General features: G+C 43.9%; 1 long non-coding RNA gene across 1 annotated transcript in view; it reads left to right on the top strand.

Moving 5' to 3' along the window:
- LOC307185421 overlaps positions 1 to 19,337 on the top strand; it is a 1,499,986-nt gene that overhangs the window by 846,928 nt on the left and 633,721 nt on the right. Inside the window, exon 5 of the long non-coding RNA XR_013828066.1 lies at positions 15,784 to 15,869. This is a non-coding gene — a long non-coding RNA (uncharacterized lncRNA). The remainder of the gene's footprint in view (positions 1 to 15,783; positions 15,870 to 19,337) is intronic.

Below are 19,337 nucleotides of genomic sequence, written 5' to 3'. Positions count from 1 at the left end.
TACCTGAATCCACTCATTGTGTTGCTAAGGGCCTGATGACACAGATTTCATTGCTGAGTGATATTGCTTTGTAAGTAAATACCACAACTTCTTTATCCATTTTTCACTTTCTGCGATGTTGAACTTGTACTGTAAACGAGGTTCTTGTAAACAGAGCCGTTCCAAACTTTGGGGTGGCTGTGTCTTTTTGATTTTAATTTCCCTAAGCTATAGGACCATAAGTGGAAGTGCCCTAGGTTCTGTTGCTTTGTTTTTTAGATGTTTCAGGAAACACCATACACTTCTCCCGAGTGGTTGTTGGCAATTTACATCCCGCCCATCAGCATAACAAGGCTCCCAGTTCTCCATGGCCTGTCCTGCCTTTCTGGATTTTACACTTTTTTCAGATGGCCCTTTTGACCGGGGGGAAGTGAGACTTCATTGTAGTGCAGATTTCCTTTGCAAGCTTGCTTGGTTGGCCAAAAAGGGCGTATGCGTTTTTTCCTGAATATATTCAGGAAAAAACGCATACGCCCTTTTTGGCCAAGTGCATCATTGTGGACGTTCTGCCTCTTTTCCTATGCTTGCAATGCAATTCCAGTCTACCTCCTGAAATCGGTTTCCTGCAATTCTGCCCCGCTTTCAAGTCCTCTTGGCAGCCTTACTTCAGTCTATTTTTGGACGATAGCTGTCATTTATAACTCTGCAGGTTTGTGAATTACAGTGCCCCTGAGCTCCTTTCTTCAACTCGCTTTCTTGTGACCTGGCCGCAACACCGCAGGATGGCTTCAGGCCCTAATCTGGTTCTGGCCCGGCATGCTGAGCCTTTGGTTAATTCCTCTTCCTGGTGGGAAATGAGAGTTAAATTTGCCCGTCCAGACACCTCCAGCTAGCCTCTCATTGGTTCTCGCTATTCCTGTTCATCTTCCGCAGAAATTGCAAACTGGGCCAAACAGGAGGTTAAAGGCGCTGACTCTCCAAGTGGGGAGAGTGTTAGTAAAGCGTCTGGAATGTTGCACCCGAGTACCAGGGGAGGAAAACTGAGACATATTTGAACACCTCTCCCGTTCACACGGTTGATCATACTCTGGGTTCCACATGCATGTTTTAGCTGAAGGAAGAATACCTAAAACCTGGGTAGTTGAAACCCGTGGAATGGGTACCATGCAATATTACTTCAAAGGGTCTTCATTTGCTCACCGAACCTCTCCAATCCTATCACTGCTGCGTTTATTCCCCTGTACACACGCTTGATTCTCTTTTGGAGACATAGCAATCCATAGGTTTTAAGATACTTACTAGTCAGGTACATTCTTAGGGGTTTAATATGGGGTTTTGAGTCCATTTCGTTGAGCAAGGAGTAGCTCTTGTCTATTCCATATTTGGCTTAAGGAACTTTATCTGTGCTCATTTCAATCTCTGGTTTTATGCAGCACCCCAACTCACCTTTCCCCTTAAGCAAGCATAAGTTGGTTTTCTAAATTTGAGACCCTGTTCTGTTTTGGAATGCAGTTCCTGTGTATCCAAGTTTACATTCCGTGTATTAGTGATATCTTATGATGTTTCTTTTTCTGTGTGACTTATTTCAGTTAGAATCATCGTACCTGAATCTACTCATTATGCTGCTAAGGGCCTGATGACATAGATTTCATTGCTGAGTGATACTGCATTGTACGTAAGTACCACAAGTTCTTTATCCATTTTTCACTTTCTGCGATGTTGAACTTGTACTGTAAACGAGGTTCTTGTAAACAGAGCCGTTCCAAACTTTGGGGTGGCTGTGTCTTTTTGATTTTAATTTCCCTAAGCTATAGGACCATAAGTGGAAGTGCCCTAGGTTCTGTTGTTTTGTTTTTTAGATGTTTCAGGAAACACCATACACTTCTCCCGAGTGTCTGTTGGCAATTTACATCCCGCCCATCAGCATAACAAGGCTCCCAGTTCTCCATGGCCTGTCCTGCCTTTCTGGATTTTACACTTTTTTCAGATGGCCCTTTTGACCGGGGGGAAGTGAGACTTCATTGTAGTGCAGATTTCCTTTGCAAGCTTGCTTGGTTGGCCAAAAAGGGCGTATGCGTTTTTTCCTGAATATATTCAGGAAAAAACGCATACGCCCTTTTTGGCCAAGTGCATCATTGTGGACGTTCTGCCTCTTTTCCTATGCTTGCAATGCAATTCCAGTCTAGCTCCTGAAATCGGTTTCCTGCAATTCTGCCCCGCTTTCAAGTCCTCTTGGCAGCCTTACTTCAGTCTATTTTTGGACGATAGCTGTCATTTATAACTCTGCAGGTTTGTGAATTACAGTGCCCCTGAGCTCCTTTCTTCAACTCGCTTTCTTGTGACCTGGCCGCAACACCGCAGGATGGCTTCAGGCCCTAATCTGGTTCCGGCACGGCATGCTGAGCCTTTGGTTAATTCCTCTTCCTGGTGGGAAATGAGAGTTAAATTTGCCCGTCCAGACACCTCCAGCTAGCCTCTCATTGGTTCTCGCTATTCCTGTTCATCTTCCACAGAAATTGCAAACTGGGCCAAACAGGAGGTTAAAAGGACTGACTCTCCAAGTCGGGAGAGTGTTAGTAAAGCGTCTGGAATGTTGCACCCGAGTACCAGGGGAGGAAAACTGAGACATATTTGAACACATCTCCCGATCACATGGTTGATCATACTCTAGGTACCACATGCATGTTTTAGCTGAAGGAAGAATACCTTAAACCTGGGTAGTTGAAACCCGTGGAATGGGTACCATGCAATATGACTTCAAAGGGTCTTCATTTGCTCACCGAACCTCTCCAATCCTATCACTGCTGCGTTTATGCCCCTGTACACATGCTTGATTCTCTTTCGGAGGCATAGCAATCCATAGGTTTTAAGATACTTACTAGTCAGGTACATTCTTAGGCGTTTAATATGCGGTGTTGAGTCCATTTCGTTGAGCAAGGAGTAGCTCTTGTCTATTCCATATTTGACTTAAGGAACTTTATCTGTGCTCATTTCAATCTCTGGTTTTATGCAGCACCCCAACTCACCTTTACCATTAAGCAAGCATAAGTTGGTTTTCTAAATTTGAGTCCCTGTTCTGTTCTGTAATTCAGTTCCTGTGTAGCCAAGTTTACATTCCGTGGATTACTGATATCTTATGATGTTTCTTTTTCTGTGTGACTTACTTCAGTTAGAATCATCATACCTGAATCCACTCATTGTGCTGCTAAGGGCCTGATGACACAGATTTCATTGCTGAGTGATATTGCTTTGTAAGTAAATACCACAACTTCTTTATCCATTTTTCACTTTCTGCGATGTTGAACTTGTACTGTAAACGAGGTTCTTGTAAACAGAGGCGTCCCAAACTTTGGGGTGGCTGTGTCTTTTTGATTTTAATTTCCCTAAGCTATAGGACCATAAGTGGCAGTGCCCTAGGCTCTGTTGCTTTGTTTTTTAGATGTTTCAGGAAACACCATACACTTCTCCCCAGTGTCTGTTGGCAATTTACATCCCGCCCATCAGCATAACAAGGCTCCCAGTTCTCCATGGCCTGTCCTGCCTTTCTGGATTTTACACTTTTTTCAGATGGCCCTTTTGACCAGGGGGAAGTGAGACTTCATTGTAGTGCAGATTTCCTTCGTTAGTTTGCTTGGTTGGCCAAAAAGGGCGTATGCGTTTTTTCCTGAATATATTCAGCAAAAAACGCATACGCCCTTTTTGGCCAAGTGCATCATTGTGGATGTTCTGCCTCTTTTCCTATGCTTTCAATGAAATTCCAGTCTACCTCCTGAAATCGGTTTCCTGCAATTCTGCCCCGCTTTCAAGTCCTCTTGGCAGCCTTACTTCAGTCTATTTTTGGACGATAGCTGTCATTTATAATTCTGCAGGTTTGTGAATTACAGTGCCCCTGAGCTCCTTTCTTCAACTCGCTTTCTTGTGACCTGGCCGCAACACCGCAGGATGGCTTCAGGCCCTAATCTGGTTCCGGCCCGGCATGCTGAGCCTTTGGTTAATTCCTCTTCCTGGTGGGTAATGAGAGTTAAATTTGCCCGTCCAGACACCTCCAGCTAGCCTCTCATTGGTTCTCGCTATTCCTGTTCATCTTCCACAGAAATTGCAAACTGGGCCAAACAGGAGGTTAAAAGGACTGACTCTCCAAGTCGGGAGAGTGTTAGTAAAGCGTCTGGAATGTTGCACCCGAGTACCAGGGTACGAAAACTGAGACATATTTGAACACATCTCCCGATCACATGGTTGATCATACTCTAGGTACCACATGCATGTTTTAGCTGAAGGAAGAATACCTTAAACCTGGGTAGTTGAAACCCGTGGAATGGGTACCATGCAATATGACTTCAAAGGGTCTTCATTTGCTCACCGAACCTCTCCAATCCTATCACTGCTGCGTTTATGCCCCTGTACACATGCTTGATTCTCTTTTGGAGACATAGCAATCCATAGGTTTTAAGATACTTACTAGTCAGGTACATTCTTAGGCGTTTAATATGGGGTGTTGAGTCCATTTCGTTGAGCAAGGAGTAGCTCTTGTCTATTCCATATTTGACTTAAGGAACTTTATCTGTGCTCATTTCAATCTCTGGTTTTATGCAGCACCCCAACTCACCTTTACCCTTAAGCAAGCATAAGTTGGTTTTCTAAATTTGAGACCCTGTTCTGTTCTGTAATTCAGTTCCTGTGTAGCCAAGTTTACATTCCGTGTATTACTGATATCTTATGATGTTTCTTTTTCTGTGTGACTTACTTCAGTTAGAATCATCATACCTGAATCCACTCATTGTGCTGCTAAGGGCCTGATGACACAGATTTCATTGCTGAGTGATATTGCTTTGTAAGTAAATACCACAACTTCTTTATCCATTTTTCACTTTCTGCGATGTTGAACTTGTACTGTAAACGAGGTTCTTGTAAACAGAGTTGCCCCAAACTTTGGGGTGGCTGTGTCTTTTTGATTTTAATTTCCCTAAGCTATAGGACCATAAGTGGCAGTGAGCTAGGCTCTGTTGCTTTGTTTTTTAGATGTTTCAGGTAACACCATACACTTTTCCCGAGTGGTTGTTGGCAATTTACATCCCGCCCATCAGCATAACAAGGCTCCCAGTTCTCCATGGCCTGTCCTGCCTTTCTGGATTTTACACTTTTTTCAGATGGCCCTTTTGACCGGGGGGAAGTGAGACTTCATTGTAGTGCAGATTTCCTTTGCAAGCTTGCTTGGTTGGCCAAAAAGGGCGTATGCGTTTTTTCCTGAATATATTCAGGAAAAAACGCATACGCCCTTTTTGGCCAAGTGCATCATTGTGGACGTTCTGCCTCTTTTCCTATGCTTTCAATGCAATTCCAGTCTACCTCCTGAAATCGGTTTCCTGCAATTCTGCCCTGCTTTCAAGTCCTCTTGGCGGCCTTACTTCAGTCTATTTTTGGACGATAGCTGTCATTTATAACTCTGCAGGTTTGTGAATTACAGTGCCCCTGAGCTCCTTTCTTCAACTCGCTTTCTTGTGACCTGGCCGCAACACCGCAGGATGGCTTCAGGCCCTAATCTGGTTCCGGCCCGGCATGCTGAGCCTTTGGTTAATTCCTCTTCCTGGTGGGAAATGAGAGTTAAATTTGCCCGTCCAGACACCTCCAGCTAGCCTCTCATTGGTTCTCGCTATTCCTGTTCATCTTCCGCAGAAATTGCAAACTGGGCCAAACAGGAGGTTAAAGGGACTGACTCTCCAAGTGGGGAGAGTGTTAGTAAAGCGTCTGGAATGTTGCACCCGAGTACCAGGGGAGGAAAACTGAGACATATTTGAACACGTCTCCCGATCACATGGTTGATCATACTCTAGGTTCCACATGCATGTTTTAGCTGAAGGAAGAATACCTTAAACCTGGGTAGTTGAAACCGTGGAATGGGTACCATGCAATATGACTTCAAAGGGTCTTCATCTGCTCACCGAACCTCTCCAATCCTATCACTGCTGCGTTTATGCCCCTGTACACATGCTTGATTCTCTTTCAGAGACATAGCAATCCATAGGTTTTAAGATACTTACTAGTCAGGTACATTCTTAGGCGTTTAATATGCGGTGTTGAGTCCATTTCGTTGAGCAAGGAGTAGCTCTTGTCTATTCCATATTTGGCTTAAGGAACTTTATCTGTGCTCATTTCAATCTCTGGTTTTATGCAGCACCCCAACTCACCTTTACCCTTAAGCAAGAATACGTTGGTTTTCTAAATTTGAGACCCTGTTCTGTTCTGTAATTCAGTTCCTGTGTAGCCAAGTTTACATTCCGTGTATTACTGATATCTTATGATGTTTCTTTTTCTGTGTGACTTACTTCAGTTAGAATCATCATACCTGAATCCACTCATTGTGCTGCTAAGGGCCTGATGACACAGATTTCATTGCTGAGTGATATTGCTTTGTAAGTAAATACCACAACTTCTTTATCCATTTTTCACTTTCTGCGATGTTGAACTTGTACTGTAAACGAGGTTCTTGTAAACAGAGCCGTTCCAAACTTTGGGGTGGCTGTGTCTTTTTGATTTTAATTTCCCTAAGCTATAGGACCATAAGTGGAAGTGCCCTAGGCTCTGTTGCTTTGTTTTTTAGATGTTTCAGGAAACACCATACACTTCTCCCGAGTGGTTGTTGGCAATTTACATCCCGCCCATCAGCATAACAAGGCTCCCAGTTCTCCATGTCCTGTCCTGCCTTTCTGGATTTTACACTTTTTTCAGATGGCCCTTTTGACCGGGGGGAAGTGAGACTTCATTGTAGTGCAGATTTCCTTTGCAAGCTTGCTTGGTTGGCCAAAAAGGGCGTATGTGTTTTTTCCTGAATATATTCAGGAAAAAACGCATACGCCCTTTTTGGCCAAGTGCATCATTGTGGACGTTCTGCCTCTTTTCCTATGCTTTCAATGCAATTCCAGTCTACCTCCTGAAATCGGTTTCCTGCAATTCTGCCCCGCATTCAAGTCCTCTTGGCAGCCTTACTTCAGTCTATTTTTGGACGATAGCTGTCATTTATAACTCTGCAGGTTTGTGAATTACAGTGTCCCTGAGCTCCTTTCTTCAACTCGCTTTCTTTCGAACTGGCCGCAACACCGCAGGATGGCTTCAGGCCCTAATCTGGTTCCGGCCCGGCATGCTGAGCCTTTGGTTAATTCCTCTTCCTGGTGGGAAATGAGAGTTAAATTTGCCCGTCCAGACACCTCCAGCTAGTCTCTCATTGGTTCTCGCTATTCCTGTTCATCTTCCGCAGAAATTGCAAACTGGGCCAAACAGGAGGTTAAAGGGACTGACTCTCCAAGTCGGGAGAGTGTTAGTAAAGCGTCTGGAATGTTGCATCCGAGTACCAGGGGAGGAAAACTGAGACATATTTGAACACGTCTCCCATTCACATGGTTGATCATACTCTGGGTTCCACATGCATGTTTTAGCTGAAGGAAGAATACCTTAAACATGGAGAGTTGAGACCCGTGGAATGGGTACCATGCAATATGACTTCAAAGGGTCTTCATTTGCTCACCGAACCTCTCCAATCCTATCACTGCTGCGTTTATTCCCCTGTACACACGCTTGATTCTCTTTTGGAGACATAGCAATCCATAGGTTTTAAGATACTTACTAGTCAGGTACATTCTTAGGGGTTTAATATGGTGTTTTGAGTCCATTTTGTTGAGCAAGGAGTAGCTCTTGTCTATTCCATATTTGGCTTAAGGAACTTTATCTGTGCTCATTTCAATCTCTGGTTTTATGCAGCACCCCAACTCACCTTTACCCTTAAGCAAGCATAAGTTGGTTTTCTAAGTTTGAGACCCTGTTCTGTTTTGGAATGCAGTTCCTGTGTAGCCAAGTTTACATTCCGTGTATTAGTGATATCTTATGATGTTTCTTTTTCTGTGTGACTTATTTCAGTTAGAATCATCGTACCTGAATCCACTCATTATGCTGCTACGGGCCTGATGACATAGATTTCATTGCTGAGTGATACTGCATTGTACGTAAGTACCACAAGTTCTTTATCCATTTTTCACTTTCTGTGATGTTAAACTTGTACTGTAAACGAGGTTCTTGTAAACAGAGGCGTCCCAAACTTTGGGGTGGCTGTGTCTTTTTGATTTTAATTTCCCTAAGCTATAGGACCATAAGTGGAAGTGCCCTAGGTTCTGTTGCTTTGTTTTTTAGATGTTTCAGGAAACACCATACACTTCTCCCGAGTGGTTGTTGGCAATTTACATCCCGCCCATCAGCATAACAAGGCTCCCAGTTCTCCATGGCCTGTCCTGCCTTTCTGGATTTTACACTTTTTTCAGATGGCCCTTTTGACCGGGGGGAAGTGAGACTTCATTGTAGTGCAGATTTCCTTTGCAAGCTTGCTTGGTTGGCCAAAAAGGGCGTATGCGTTTTTTCCTGAATATATTCAGGAAAAAACGCATACGCCCTTTTTGGCCAAGTGCATCATTGTGGACGTTCTGCCTCTTTTCCTATGCTTTCAATGCAATTCCAGTCTACCTCCTGAAATCGGTTTCCTGCAATTCTGCCCTGCTTTCAACTCCTCTTGGTGGCCTTACTTCAGTCTATTTTTGGACGATAGCTGTCATTTATAACTCTGCAGGTTTGTGAATTACAGTGCCCCTGAGCTCCTTTCTTCAACTCGCTTTCTTTTGAGCTGGCCGCAACACCGCAGGATGGCTTCAGGCCCTAATCTGGTTCCGGTACGGCACGCTGAGCCTTTGGTTATTTCTTCTTCCTGGTGGGAAATGAGAGTTAAATTTGCCCGTCCAGACACCTCCAGCTAGCCTCTCATTGGTTCTCGCTATTCCTGTTCATCTTCCGCGGAAATTGCAAAATGGGCCAAACAGGAGGTTAAAGGCGCTGACTCTCCAAGTGGGGAGAGTGTTAGTAAAGCGTCTGGAATGTTGCACCCGAGTACCAGGGGAGGAAAACTGAGACATATTTGAACACGTCTCCCGTTCACATGGTTGATCATACTTGGGTTCCACATGCATGTTTTAGCTGAAGGAAGAATACCTTAAACCTGGAGAGTTAAGATCCGTGTAATGGGTACCATGCAATATGACTTCAAAGGGTCTTCATTTGCTCACCGAACCTCTCCAATCCTATCACTGCTGCGTTTATGCCCCTGTACACATGCTTGATTCTCTTTCGGAGACATAGCAATCCATAGGTTTTAGGATACTTACTAGTCAGGTACATTCTTAGGCATTTAATATGCGGTGTTGAGTCCATTTCGTTGAGCAAGGAGTAGCTCTTGTCTATTCCATATTTGGCTTAAGGAACTTTATCTGTGCTCATTTCAATCTCTGGTTTTATGCAGCACCCCAACTCACCTTTACCCTTAAGCAAGCATAAGTTGGTTTTCTAAATTTGAGACCCTGTTCTGTTCTGTAATTCAGTTCCTGTGTAGCCAAGTTTCCATTCCGTGTATTACTGATATCTTATGAAGTTTCTTTTTCTGTGTGACTTATTTCAGTTAGAATCATCATACCTGAATCCACTCATTGTGCTGCTAAGGGCCTGATGACACAGATTTCATTGCTGAGTGATATTGCTTTGTAAGTAAATACCACAACTTCTTTATCCATTTTTCACTTTCTGCGATGTTGAACTTGTACTGTAAACGAGGTTCTTGTAAACAGAGGCGTCCCAAACTTTGGGGTGGCTGTGTCTTTTTGATTTTAATTTCCCTAAGCTATAGGACCATAAGTGGCAGTGCCCTAGGCTCTGTTGCTTTGTTTTTTAGATGTTTCAGGAAACACCATACACTTCTCCCCAGTGTCTGTTGGCAATTTACATCCCGCCCATCAGCATAACAAGGCTCCCAGTTCTCCATGGCCTGTCCTGCCTTTCTGGATTTTACACTTTTTTCAGATGGCCCTTTTGACCGGGGGGAAGTGAGACTTCATTGTCGTGCAGATTTCCTTTGCAAGCTTGCTTGGTTGGCCAAAAAGGGCGTATGCGTTTTTTCCTGAATATATTCAGGAAAAAACGCATACGCCCTTTTTGGCCAAGTGCATCATTGTGGACGTTCTGCCTCTTTTCCTATGCTTTCAATGCAATTCCAGTCTACCTCCTGAAATCGGTTTCCTGCAATTCTGCCCCGCTTTCAAGTCCTCTTGGCAGCCTTACTTCAGTCTATTTTTGGACGATAGCTGTCATTTATAACTCTGCAGGTTTGTGAATTACAGTGCCCCTGAGCTCCTTTCTTCAACTCGCTTTCTTTTGAGCTGGCCGCAACACCGCAGGATGGCTTCAGGCCCTAATCTGGTTCTGGTACGGCACGCTGAGCCTTTGGTTATTTCCTCTTCCTGTTGGGAAATGAGAGTTAAATTTGCCCGGCCAGACACCTCCAGCTAGTCTCTCATTGGTTCTCGCTATTCCTGTTCATCCTCCGCAGAAATTGCAAACTGGGCCAAACAGGAGGTTAAAGGGACTGACTCTCCAAGTGGGGAGAGTGTTAGTAAAGCGTCTGGAATGTTGCACCCGAGTACCAGGGGAGGAAAACTGAGACATAATTGAACACGTCTCCCGTTCACATGGTTGATCATACTCTGGGTTCCACATGCATGTTTTAGCTGAAGGAAGAATACCTTAAACCTGGAGAGTTGAGACCCGTGGAATGGGTACCATGCAATATGACTTCAAAGGGTCTTCATTTGCTCACTGAAACTCTCCAATCCTATCACTGCTGCATTTATGCCCCTGTACACACGCTTGATTCTCTATTGGAGACATAGCAATCCATAGGTTTTAAGATACTTACTAGTCAGGTACATTCTTAGGCGTTTAATATGGGGTGTTGAGTCCATTTCGTTGAGCAAGGAGTAGCTCTTGTCTATTCCATATTTGGCTTAAGGAACTTTATCTGTGCTCATTTCAATCTCTGGTTTTATGCAGCACCCCAACTCACCTTTCCCCTTAAGCAAGCATAAGTTGGTTTTCTAAATTTGAGACCCTGTTCTGTTTTGGAATGCAGTTCCTGTGTAGCCAAGTTTACATTCCGTGTATTAGTGATATCTTATGATGTTTCTTTTTCTGTGTGACTTATTTCAGTTAGAATCATCGTACCTGAATCCACTCATTATGCTGCTACGGGCCTGATGACATAGATTTCATTGCTGAGTGATACTGCATTGTACGTAAGTACCACAAGTTCTTTATCCATTTTTCACTTTCTGTGATATTGAACTTGTACGGTAAATGAGGTTCTTGTAAACGGAGGCGTCCCAAACTTTGGGGTGGCTGTGTCTTTTTGATTTTAATTTCCCTAAGCTATAGGACCATAAGTGGAAGTGCCCTAGGCTCTGTTGCTTTGTTTTTTAGATGTTTCAGGAAACACCATACACTTCTCCCGAGTGGTTGTTGGCAATTTACATCCCGCCCATCAGCATAACAAGGCTCCCAGTTCTCCATGGCCTGTCCTGCCTTTCTGGATTTTACACTTTTTTCAGATGGCCCTTTTGACCGGGGGGAAGTGAGACTTCATTGTAGTGCAGATTTCCTTTGCAAGCTTGCTTGGTTGGCCAAAAAGGGCGTATGCGTTTTTTCCTGAATATATTCAGGAAAAAACGCATACGCCCTTTTTGGCCAAGTGCATCATTGTGGACGTTCTGCCTCTTTTCCTATGCTTTCAATGCAATTCCAGTCTACCTCCTGAAATCGGTTTCCTGCAATTCTGCCCCGCTTTCAAGTCCTCTTGGCAGCCTTACTTCAGTCTATTTTTGGACGATAGCTGTCATTTATAACTCTGCAGGTTTGTGAATTACAGTGCCCCTGAGCTCCTTTCTTCAACTCGCTTTCTTGTGACCTGGCCGCAACACCGCAGGATGGCTTCAGGCCCTAATCTGGTTCCGGCCCGGCATGCTGAGCCTTTGGTTAATTCCTCTTCCTGGTGGGCAATGAGAGTTAAATTTGCCCGTCCAGACACCTCCAGCTAGCCTCTCATTGGTTCTCGCTATTCCTGTTCATCTTCCGCAGAAATTGCAAACTGGGCCAAACAGGAGGTTAAAGGCGCTGACTCTCCAAGTGGGGAGAGTGTTAGTAAAGCGTCTGGAATGTTGCACCCGAGTACCAGGGGAGGAAAACTGAGACATATTTGAACACGTCTCCCGTTCACATGGTTGATCATACTTGGGTTCCACATGCATGTTTTAGCTGAAGGAAGAATACCTTAAACTTGGAGAGTTGAGACCCGTGTAATGGGTACCATGCAATATGATTTCAAAGGGTCTTCATTTGCTCACCGAACCTCTCCAATCCTATCACTGCTGCGTTTATGCCCCTGTACACATGCTTGATTCTCTTTCGGAGACATAGCAATCCATAGGTTTTAAGATACTTACTAGTCAGGTACATTCTTAGGCGTTTAATATGCGGTGTTGAGTCCATTTCGTTGAGCAAGGAGTAGCTCTTGTCTATTCCATATTTGACTTAAGGAACTTTATCTGTGCTCATTTCAATCTCTGGTTTTATGCAGCACCCCAACTCACCTTTACCCTTAAGCAAGCATAAGTTGGTTTTCTAAATTTGAGACCCTGTTCTGTTCTGTAATTCAGTTCCTATGTAGCCAAGTTTACATTCCGTGTATTACTGATATCTTATGATGTTTCTTTTTCTGTGTGACTTATTTCAGTTAGCATCATCGTACCTGAATCCACTCATTGTGATGCTAAGGGCCTGATGACATAGATTTCATTGCTGAGTGATATTGCTTTGTAAGTAAATACCACAACTTCTTTATCCATTTTTCACTTTCTGCGATGTTGAACTTGTACTGTAAACGAGGTTCTTGTAAACAGAGGCGTCCCAAACTTTGGGGTGGCTGTGTCTTTTTGATTTTAATTTCCCTAAGCTATAGGACCATAAGTGGCAGTGCCCTAGGCTCTGTTGCTTTGTTTTTTAGATGTTTCAGGAAACACCATACACTTCTCCCGAGTGGTTGTTGGCAATTTACATCCCGCCCATCAGCATAACAAGGCTCCCAGTTCTCCATGGCCTGTCCTGCCTTTCTGGATTTTACACTTTTTTCAGATGGCCCTTTTGACCGGGGGGAAGTGAGACTTCATTGTAGTGCAGATTTCCTTTGCAAGCTTGCTTGGTTGGCCAAAAAGGGCGTATGCGTTTTTTCCTGAATATATTCAGGAAAAAACGCATACGCCCTTTTTGGCCAAGTGCATCATTGTGGACGTTCTGCCTCTTTTCCTATGCTTTCAATGCAATTCCAGTCTACCTCCTGAAATCGGTTTCCTGCAATTCTGCCCCGCTTTCAAGTCCTCTTGGCAGCCTTACTTCAGTCTATTTTTGGACGATAGCTGTCATTTATAACTCTGCAGGTTTGTGAATTACAGTGCCCCTGAGCTCCTTTCTTCAACTCGCTTTCTTGTGACCTGGCCGCAACACCGCAGGATGGCTTCAGGCCCTAATCTGGTTCCGGCCCGGCATGCTGAGCCTTTGGTTAATTCCTCTTCCTGGTGGGCAATGAGAGTTAAATTTGCCCGTCCAGACACCTCCAGCTAGCCTCTCATTGGTTCTCGCTATTCCTGTTCATCTTCCGCAGAAATTGCAAACTGGGCCAAACAGGAGGTTAAAGGCGCTAACTCTCCAAGTGGGGAGAGTGTTAGTAAAGCGTCTGGAATGTTGCACCCGAGTACCAGGGGAGGAAAACTGAGACATATTTGAACACGTCTCCCGTTCACATGGTTGATCATACTTGGGTTCCACATGCATGTTTTAGCTGAAGGAAGAATACCTTAAACTTGGAGAGTTGAGACCCGTGTAATGGGTACCATGCAATATGATTTCAAAGGGTCTTCATTTGCTCACCGAACCTCTCCAATCCTATCACTGCTGCGTTTATGCCCCTGTACACATGCTTGATTCTCTTTCGGAGACATAGCAATCCATAGGTTTTAAGATACTTACTAGTCAGGTACATTCTTAGGCGTTTAATATGCGGTGTTGAGTCCATTTCGTTGAGCAAGGAGTAGCTCTTGTCTATTCCATATTTGACTTAAGGAACTTTATCTGTGCTCATTTCAATCTCTGGTTTTATGCAGCACCCCAACTCACCTTTACCCTTAAGCAAGCATAAGTTGGTTTTCTAAATTTGAGACCCTGTTCTGTTCTGTAATTCAGTTCCTATGTAGCCAAGTTTACATTCCGTGTATTACTGATATCTTATGATGTTTCTTTTTCTGTGTGACTTATTTCAGTTAGCATCATCGTACCTGAATCCACTCATTGTGATGCTAAGGGCCTGATGACATAGATTTCATTGCTGAGTGATATTGCTTTGTAAGTAAATACCACAACTTCTTTATCCATTTTTCACTTTCTGCGATGTTGAACTTGTACTGTAAACGAGGTTCTTGTAAACAGAGGCGTCCCAAACTTTGGGGTGGCTGTGTCTTTTTGATTTTAATTTCCCTAAGCTATAGGACCATAAGTGGCAGTGCCCTAGGCTCTGTTGCTTTGTTTTTTAGATGTTTCAGGAAACACCATACACTTCTCCCGAGTGGTTGTTGGCAATTTACATCCCGCCCATCAGCATAACAAGGCTCCCAGTTCTCCATGGCCTGTCCTGCCTTTCTGGATTTTACACTTTTTTCAGATGGCCCTTTTGACCGGGGGGAAGTGAGACTTCATTGTAGTGCAGATTTCCTTTGCAAGCTTGCTTGGTTGGCCAAAAAGGGCGTATGCGTTTTTTCCTGAATATATTCAGGAAAAAACGCATACGCCCTTTTTGGCCAAGTGCATCATTGTGGACGTTCTGCCTCTTTTCCTATGCTTTCAATGCAATTCCAGTCTACCTCCTGAAATCGGTTTCCTGCAATTCTGCCCCGCTTTCAAGTCCTCTTGGCAGCCTTACTTCAGTCTATTTTTGGACGATAGCTGTCATTTATAACTCTGCAGGTTTGTGAATTACAGTGCCCCTGAGCTCCTTTCTTCAACTCGCTTTCTTGTGACCTGGCCGCAACACCGCAGGATGGCTTCAGGCCCTAATCTGGTTCCGGCCCGGCATGCTGAGCCTTTGGTTAATTCCTCTTCCTGGTGGGCAATGAGAGTTAAATTTGCCCGTCCAGACACCTCCAGCTAGCCTCTCATTGGTTCTCGCTATTCCTGTTCATCTTCCGCAGAAATTGCAAACTGGACCAAACAGGAGGTTAAAGGCGCTAACTCTCCAAGTGGGGAGAGTGTTAGTAAAGCGTCTGGAATGTTGCACCCGAGTACCAGGGGAGGAAAACTGAGACATATTTGAACACGTCTCCCGTTCACATGGTTGATCATACTTGGGTTCCACATGCATGTTTTAGCTGAAGGAAGAATACCTTAAACTTGGAGAGTTGAGACCCGTGTAATGGGTACCATGCAATATGATTTCAAAGGGTCTTCATTTGCTCACCGAACCTCTCCAATCCTATCACTGCTGCGTTTATGCCCCTGTACACATGCTTGATTCTCTTTCGGAGACATAGCAATCCATAGGTTTTAAGATACTTACTAGTCAGGTACATTCTTAGGCGTTTAATATGCGGTGTTGAGTCCATTTCGTTGAGCAAGGAGTAGCTCTTGTCTATTCCATATTTGACTTAAGGAACTTTATCTGTGCTCATTTCAATCTCTGGTTTTATGCAGCACCCCAACTCACCTTTACCCTTAAGCAAGCATAAGTTGGTTTTCTAAATTTGAGACCCTGTTCTGTTCTGTAATTCAGTTCCTATGTAGCCAAGTTTACATTCCGTGTATTACTGATATCTTATGATGTTTCTTTTTCTGTGTGACTTATTTCAGTTAGAATCATCGTACCTGAATCCACTCATTGTGATGCTAAGGGCCTGATGACATAGATTTCATTGCTGAGTGATATTGCTTTTTAAGTAAATACCACAACTTCTTTATCCATTTTTCACTTTCTGCGATGTTGAACTTGTACTGTAAACGAGGTTCTTGTAAACAGAGGCGTCCCAAACTTTGGGGTGGCTGTGTCTTTTTGATTTTAATTTCCCTAAGCTATAGGACCATAAGTGGAAGTGCCCTAGGCTCTGTTGCTTTGTTTTTTAGATGTTTCAGGAAACACCATACACTTCTCCCGAGTGGTTGTTGGCAATTTACATCCCGCCCATCAGCATAACAAGGCTCCCAGTTCTCCATGGCCTGTTACCTTTCTGGATTTTACACTTTTTTCAGATGGCCCTTTTGACCGGGGGGAAGTGAGACTTCATTGTAATGCAGATTTCCTTTGCAAGTTTGCTTGGTTGGCCAAAAAGGGCGTATGCGTTTTTTCCTGAATATATTCAGGAAAAAACGCATACGCCCTTTTTGGCCAAGTGCATCATTGTGGACGTTCTGCCTCTTTTCCTATGCTTTCAATGCAATTCCAGTCTACCTCCTGAAATCGGTTTCCTGCAATTCTGCCCCGCTTTCAAGTCCTCTTGGCAGCCTTACTTCAGTCTATTTTTGGACGATAGCTGTCATTTATAACTCTGCAGGTTTGTGAATTACAGTGCCCCTGAGCTCCTTTCTTCAACTCGCTTTCTTTTGAGCTGGCCGCAACACCGCAGGATGGCTTCAGGCCCTAATCTGGTTCCGGTATGGCACGCTGAGCCTTTGGTTATTTCCTCTTCCTGGTGGGAAATGAGAGTTAAATTTGCCCGTCCAGACACCTCCAGCTAGCCTCTCATTGGTTCTCGCTATTCCTGTTCATCTTCCGCAGAAATTGCAACCTGGGCCAAACAGGAGGTTAAAGGCGCTGACTCTCCAAGTGGGGAGAGTGTTAGTAAAGCGTCTGGAATGTTGCACCCGAGTACCAGGGGAGGAAAACTGAGACATATTTGAACACGTCTCCCGTTCACATGGTTGATCATACTTGGGTTCCACATGCATGTTTTAGCTGAAGGAAGAATACCTTAAACCTGGAGAGTTCAGACCCGTGTAATGGGTACCATGCAATATGACATCAAAGGGTCTTCATTTGCTCACCGAACCTCTCCAATCCTATCACTGCTGCGTTTATGCCCCTGCACACATGCTTGATTCTCGTTTGGAGACATAGCAATCCATAGGTTTTACGATACTTACTAGTCAGGTACATTCTTAGGCGTTTAATATGCGGTGTTGAGTCCATTTCGTTGAGCAAGGAGTAGCTCTTGTCTATTCCATATTTGAGTTAAGGAACTTTATCTGTGCTCATTTCAACCTCTGGTTTTATGCAGCACCCCAACTCACCTTTACCCTTAAGCAAGCATAAGTTGGTTTTCTAAATTTGAGACCCTCTTCTGTTCTGTAATTCAGTTCCTGTGTAGCCAAGTTTACATTCCGTGTATTACTGATATCTTATGATATTTCTTTTTCTGTGTGACTTATTTCAGTTAGAATCATCATACCTGAATCCACTCATTGCGATGCTAAGGGCCTGATGACATAGATTTCATTGCTGAGTGATATTGCTTTGTAAGTAAATACCACAACTTCTTTATCCATTTTTCACTTTCTGCGATGTTGAACTTGTACTGTAAACGAGGTTCTTGTAAACAGAGGCGTCCCAAAATTTGGGGTGGCTGTGTCTTTTTGATTTTAATTTCCCTAAGCTATAGGACCATAAGTGGCAGTGACCTAGGCTCTGTTGCTTTGTTTTTTAGATGTTTCAGGAAACACCATACACTTCTCCGGAGTGGTTGTTGGCAATTTACACCCCGCCCATCAGCATAACAAGGCTCCCAGTTCTCCATGGCCTGTCCTGCCTTTCTGGATTTTACACTTTTTTCAGATGGCCCTTTTGACCGGGGGGAAGTGAGACTTCATTGTAGTGCAGATTTCCTTTGCAAGCTTGCTTGGTTGGCCAAAAAGGGCGTATGCGTTTTTTCCTGAATATATTCAGGAAAAAACGCATACGCCCTTTTTGGCCAAGTGCATCATTGTGGACGTTCTGCCTCTTTTCCTATGCTTTCAATGCAATTCCAGTCTACCTCCTGAAATCGGTTTCCTGCAATTCTGCCCCGCTTTCAAGTCCTCTTGGCAGCCTTACTTCAGTCTATTTTTGGACGATAGCTGTCATGTATAACTCTGCAGGTTTGTGAATTACAGTGTCCCTGAGCTCCTTTCTTCAACTCGCTTTCTTTTGAGCTGGCCGCAACACCGCAGGATGGCTTCAGGCCCTAATCTGGTTCCGGTATGGCACGCTGAGCCTTTGGTTATTTCCTCTTCCTGGTGGGAAATGAGAGTTAAATTTGCCCGTCCAGACACCTCCAGCTAGCCTCTCATTGGTTCTCGCTATTCCTGTTCATCTTCCGCAGAAATTGCAACCTGGGCCAAACAGGAGGTTAAAGGCGCTGACTCTCCAAGTGGGGAGAGTGTTAGTAAAGCGTCTGGAATGTTGCACCCGAGTACCAGGGGAGGAAAACTGAGACATATTTGAACACGTCTCCCGTTCACATGGTTGATCATACTTGGGTTCCACATGCATGTTTTAGCTGAAGGAAGAATACCTTAAACCTGGAGAGTTCAGACCCGTGTAATGGGTACCATGCAATATGACATCAAAGGGTCTTCATTTGCTCACCGAACCTCTCCAATCCTATCACTGCTGCGTTTATGCCCCTGCACACATGCTTGATTCTCGTTTGGAGACATAGCAATCCATAGGTTTTACGATACTTACTAGTCAGGTACATTCTTAGGCGTTTAATATGCGGTGTTGAGTCCATTTCGTTGAGCAAGGAGTAGCTCTTGTCTATTCCATATTTGAGTTAAGGAACTTTATCAGTGCTCATTTCAACCTCTGGTTTTATGCAGCACCCCAACTCACCTTTACCCTTAAGCAAGCATAAGTTGGTTTTCTAAATTTGAGACCCTCTTCTGTTCTGTAATTCAGTTCCTGTGTAGCCAAGTTTACATTCCGTGTATTACTGATATCTTATGATGTTTCTTTTTCTGTGTGACTTATTTCAGTTAGAATCATCATACCTGAATCCACTCATTGCGATGCTAAGGGCCTGATGACATAGATTTCATTGCTGAGTGATATTGCTTTTTAAGTAAATACCACAACTTCTTTATCCATTTTTCACTTTCTGCGATGTTGAACTTGTACTGTAAACGAGGTTCTTGTAAACAGAGGCGTCCCAAACTTTGGGGTGGCTGTGTCTTTTTGATTTTAATTTCCCTAAGCTATAGGACCATAAGTGGCAGTGCCCTAGGCTCTGTTGCTTTGTTTTTTAGATGTTTCAGGAAACACCATACACTTCTCCGGAGTGGTTGTTGGCAATTTACACCCCGCCCATCAGCATAACAAGGCTCCCAGTTCTCCATGGCCTGTCCTGCCTTTCTGGATTTTACACTTTTTTCAG

Source organism: Stenella coeruleoalba, assembly GCF_951394435.1.
Source record: "Stenella coeruleoalba genome assembly, chromosome: 4".
Classification (NCBI taxonomy): Eukaryota; Metazoa; Chordata; class Mammalia; order Artiodactyla; family Delphinidae; genus Stenella; species Stenella coeruleoalba.
The sequence above is the reverse complement of the archived record's forward strand: the minus strand, read 5'-3'. Positions and strand labels throughout refer to the sequence as shown.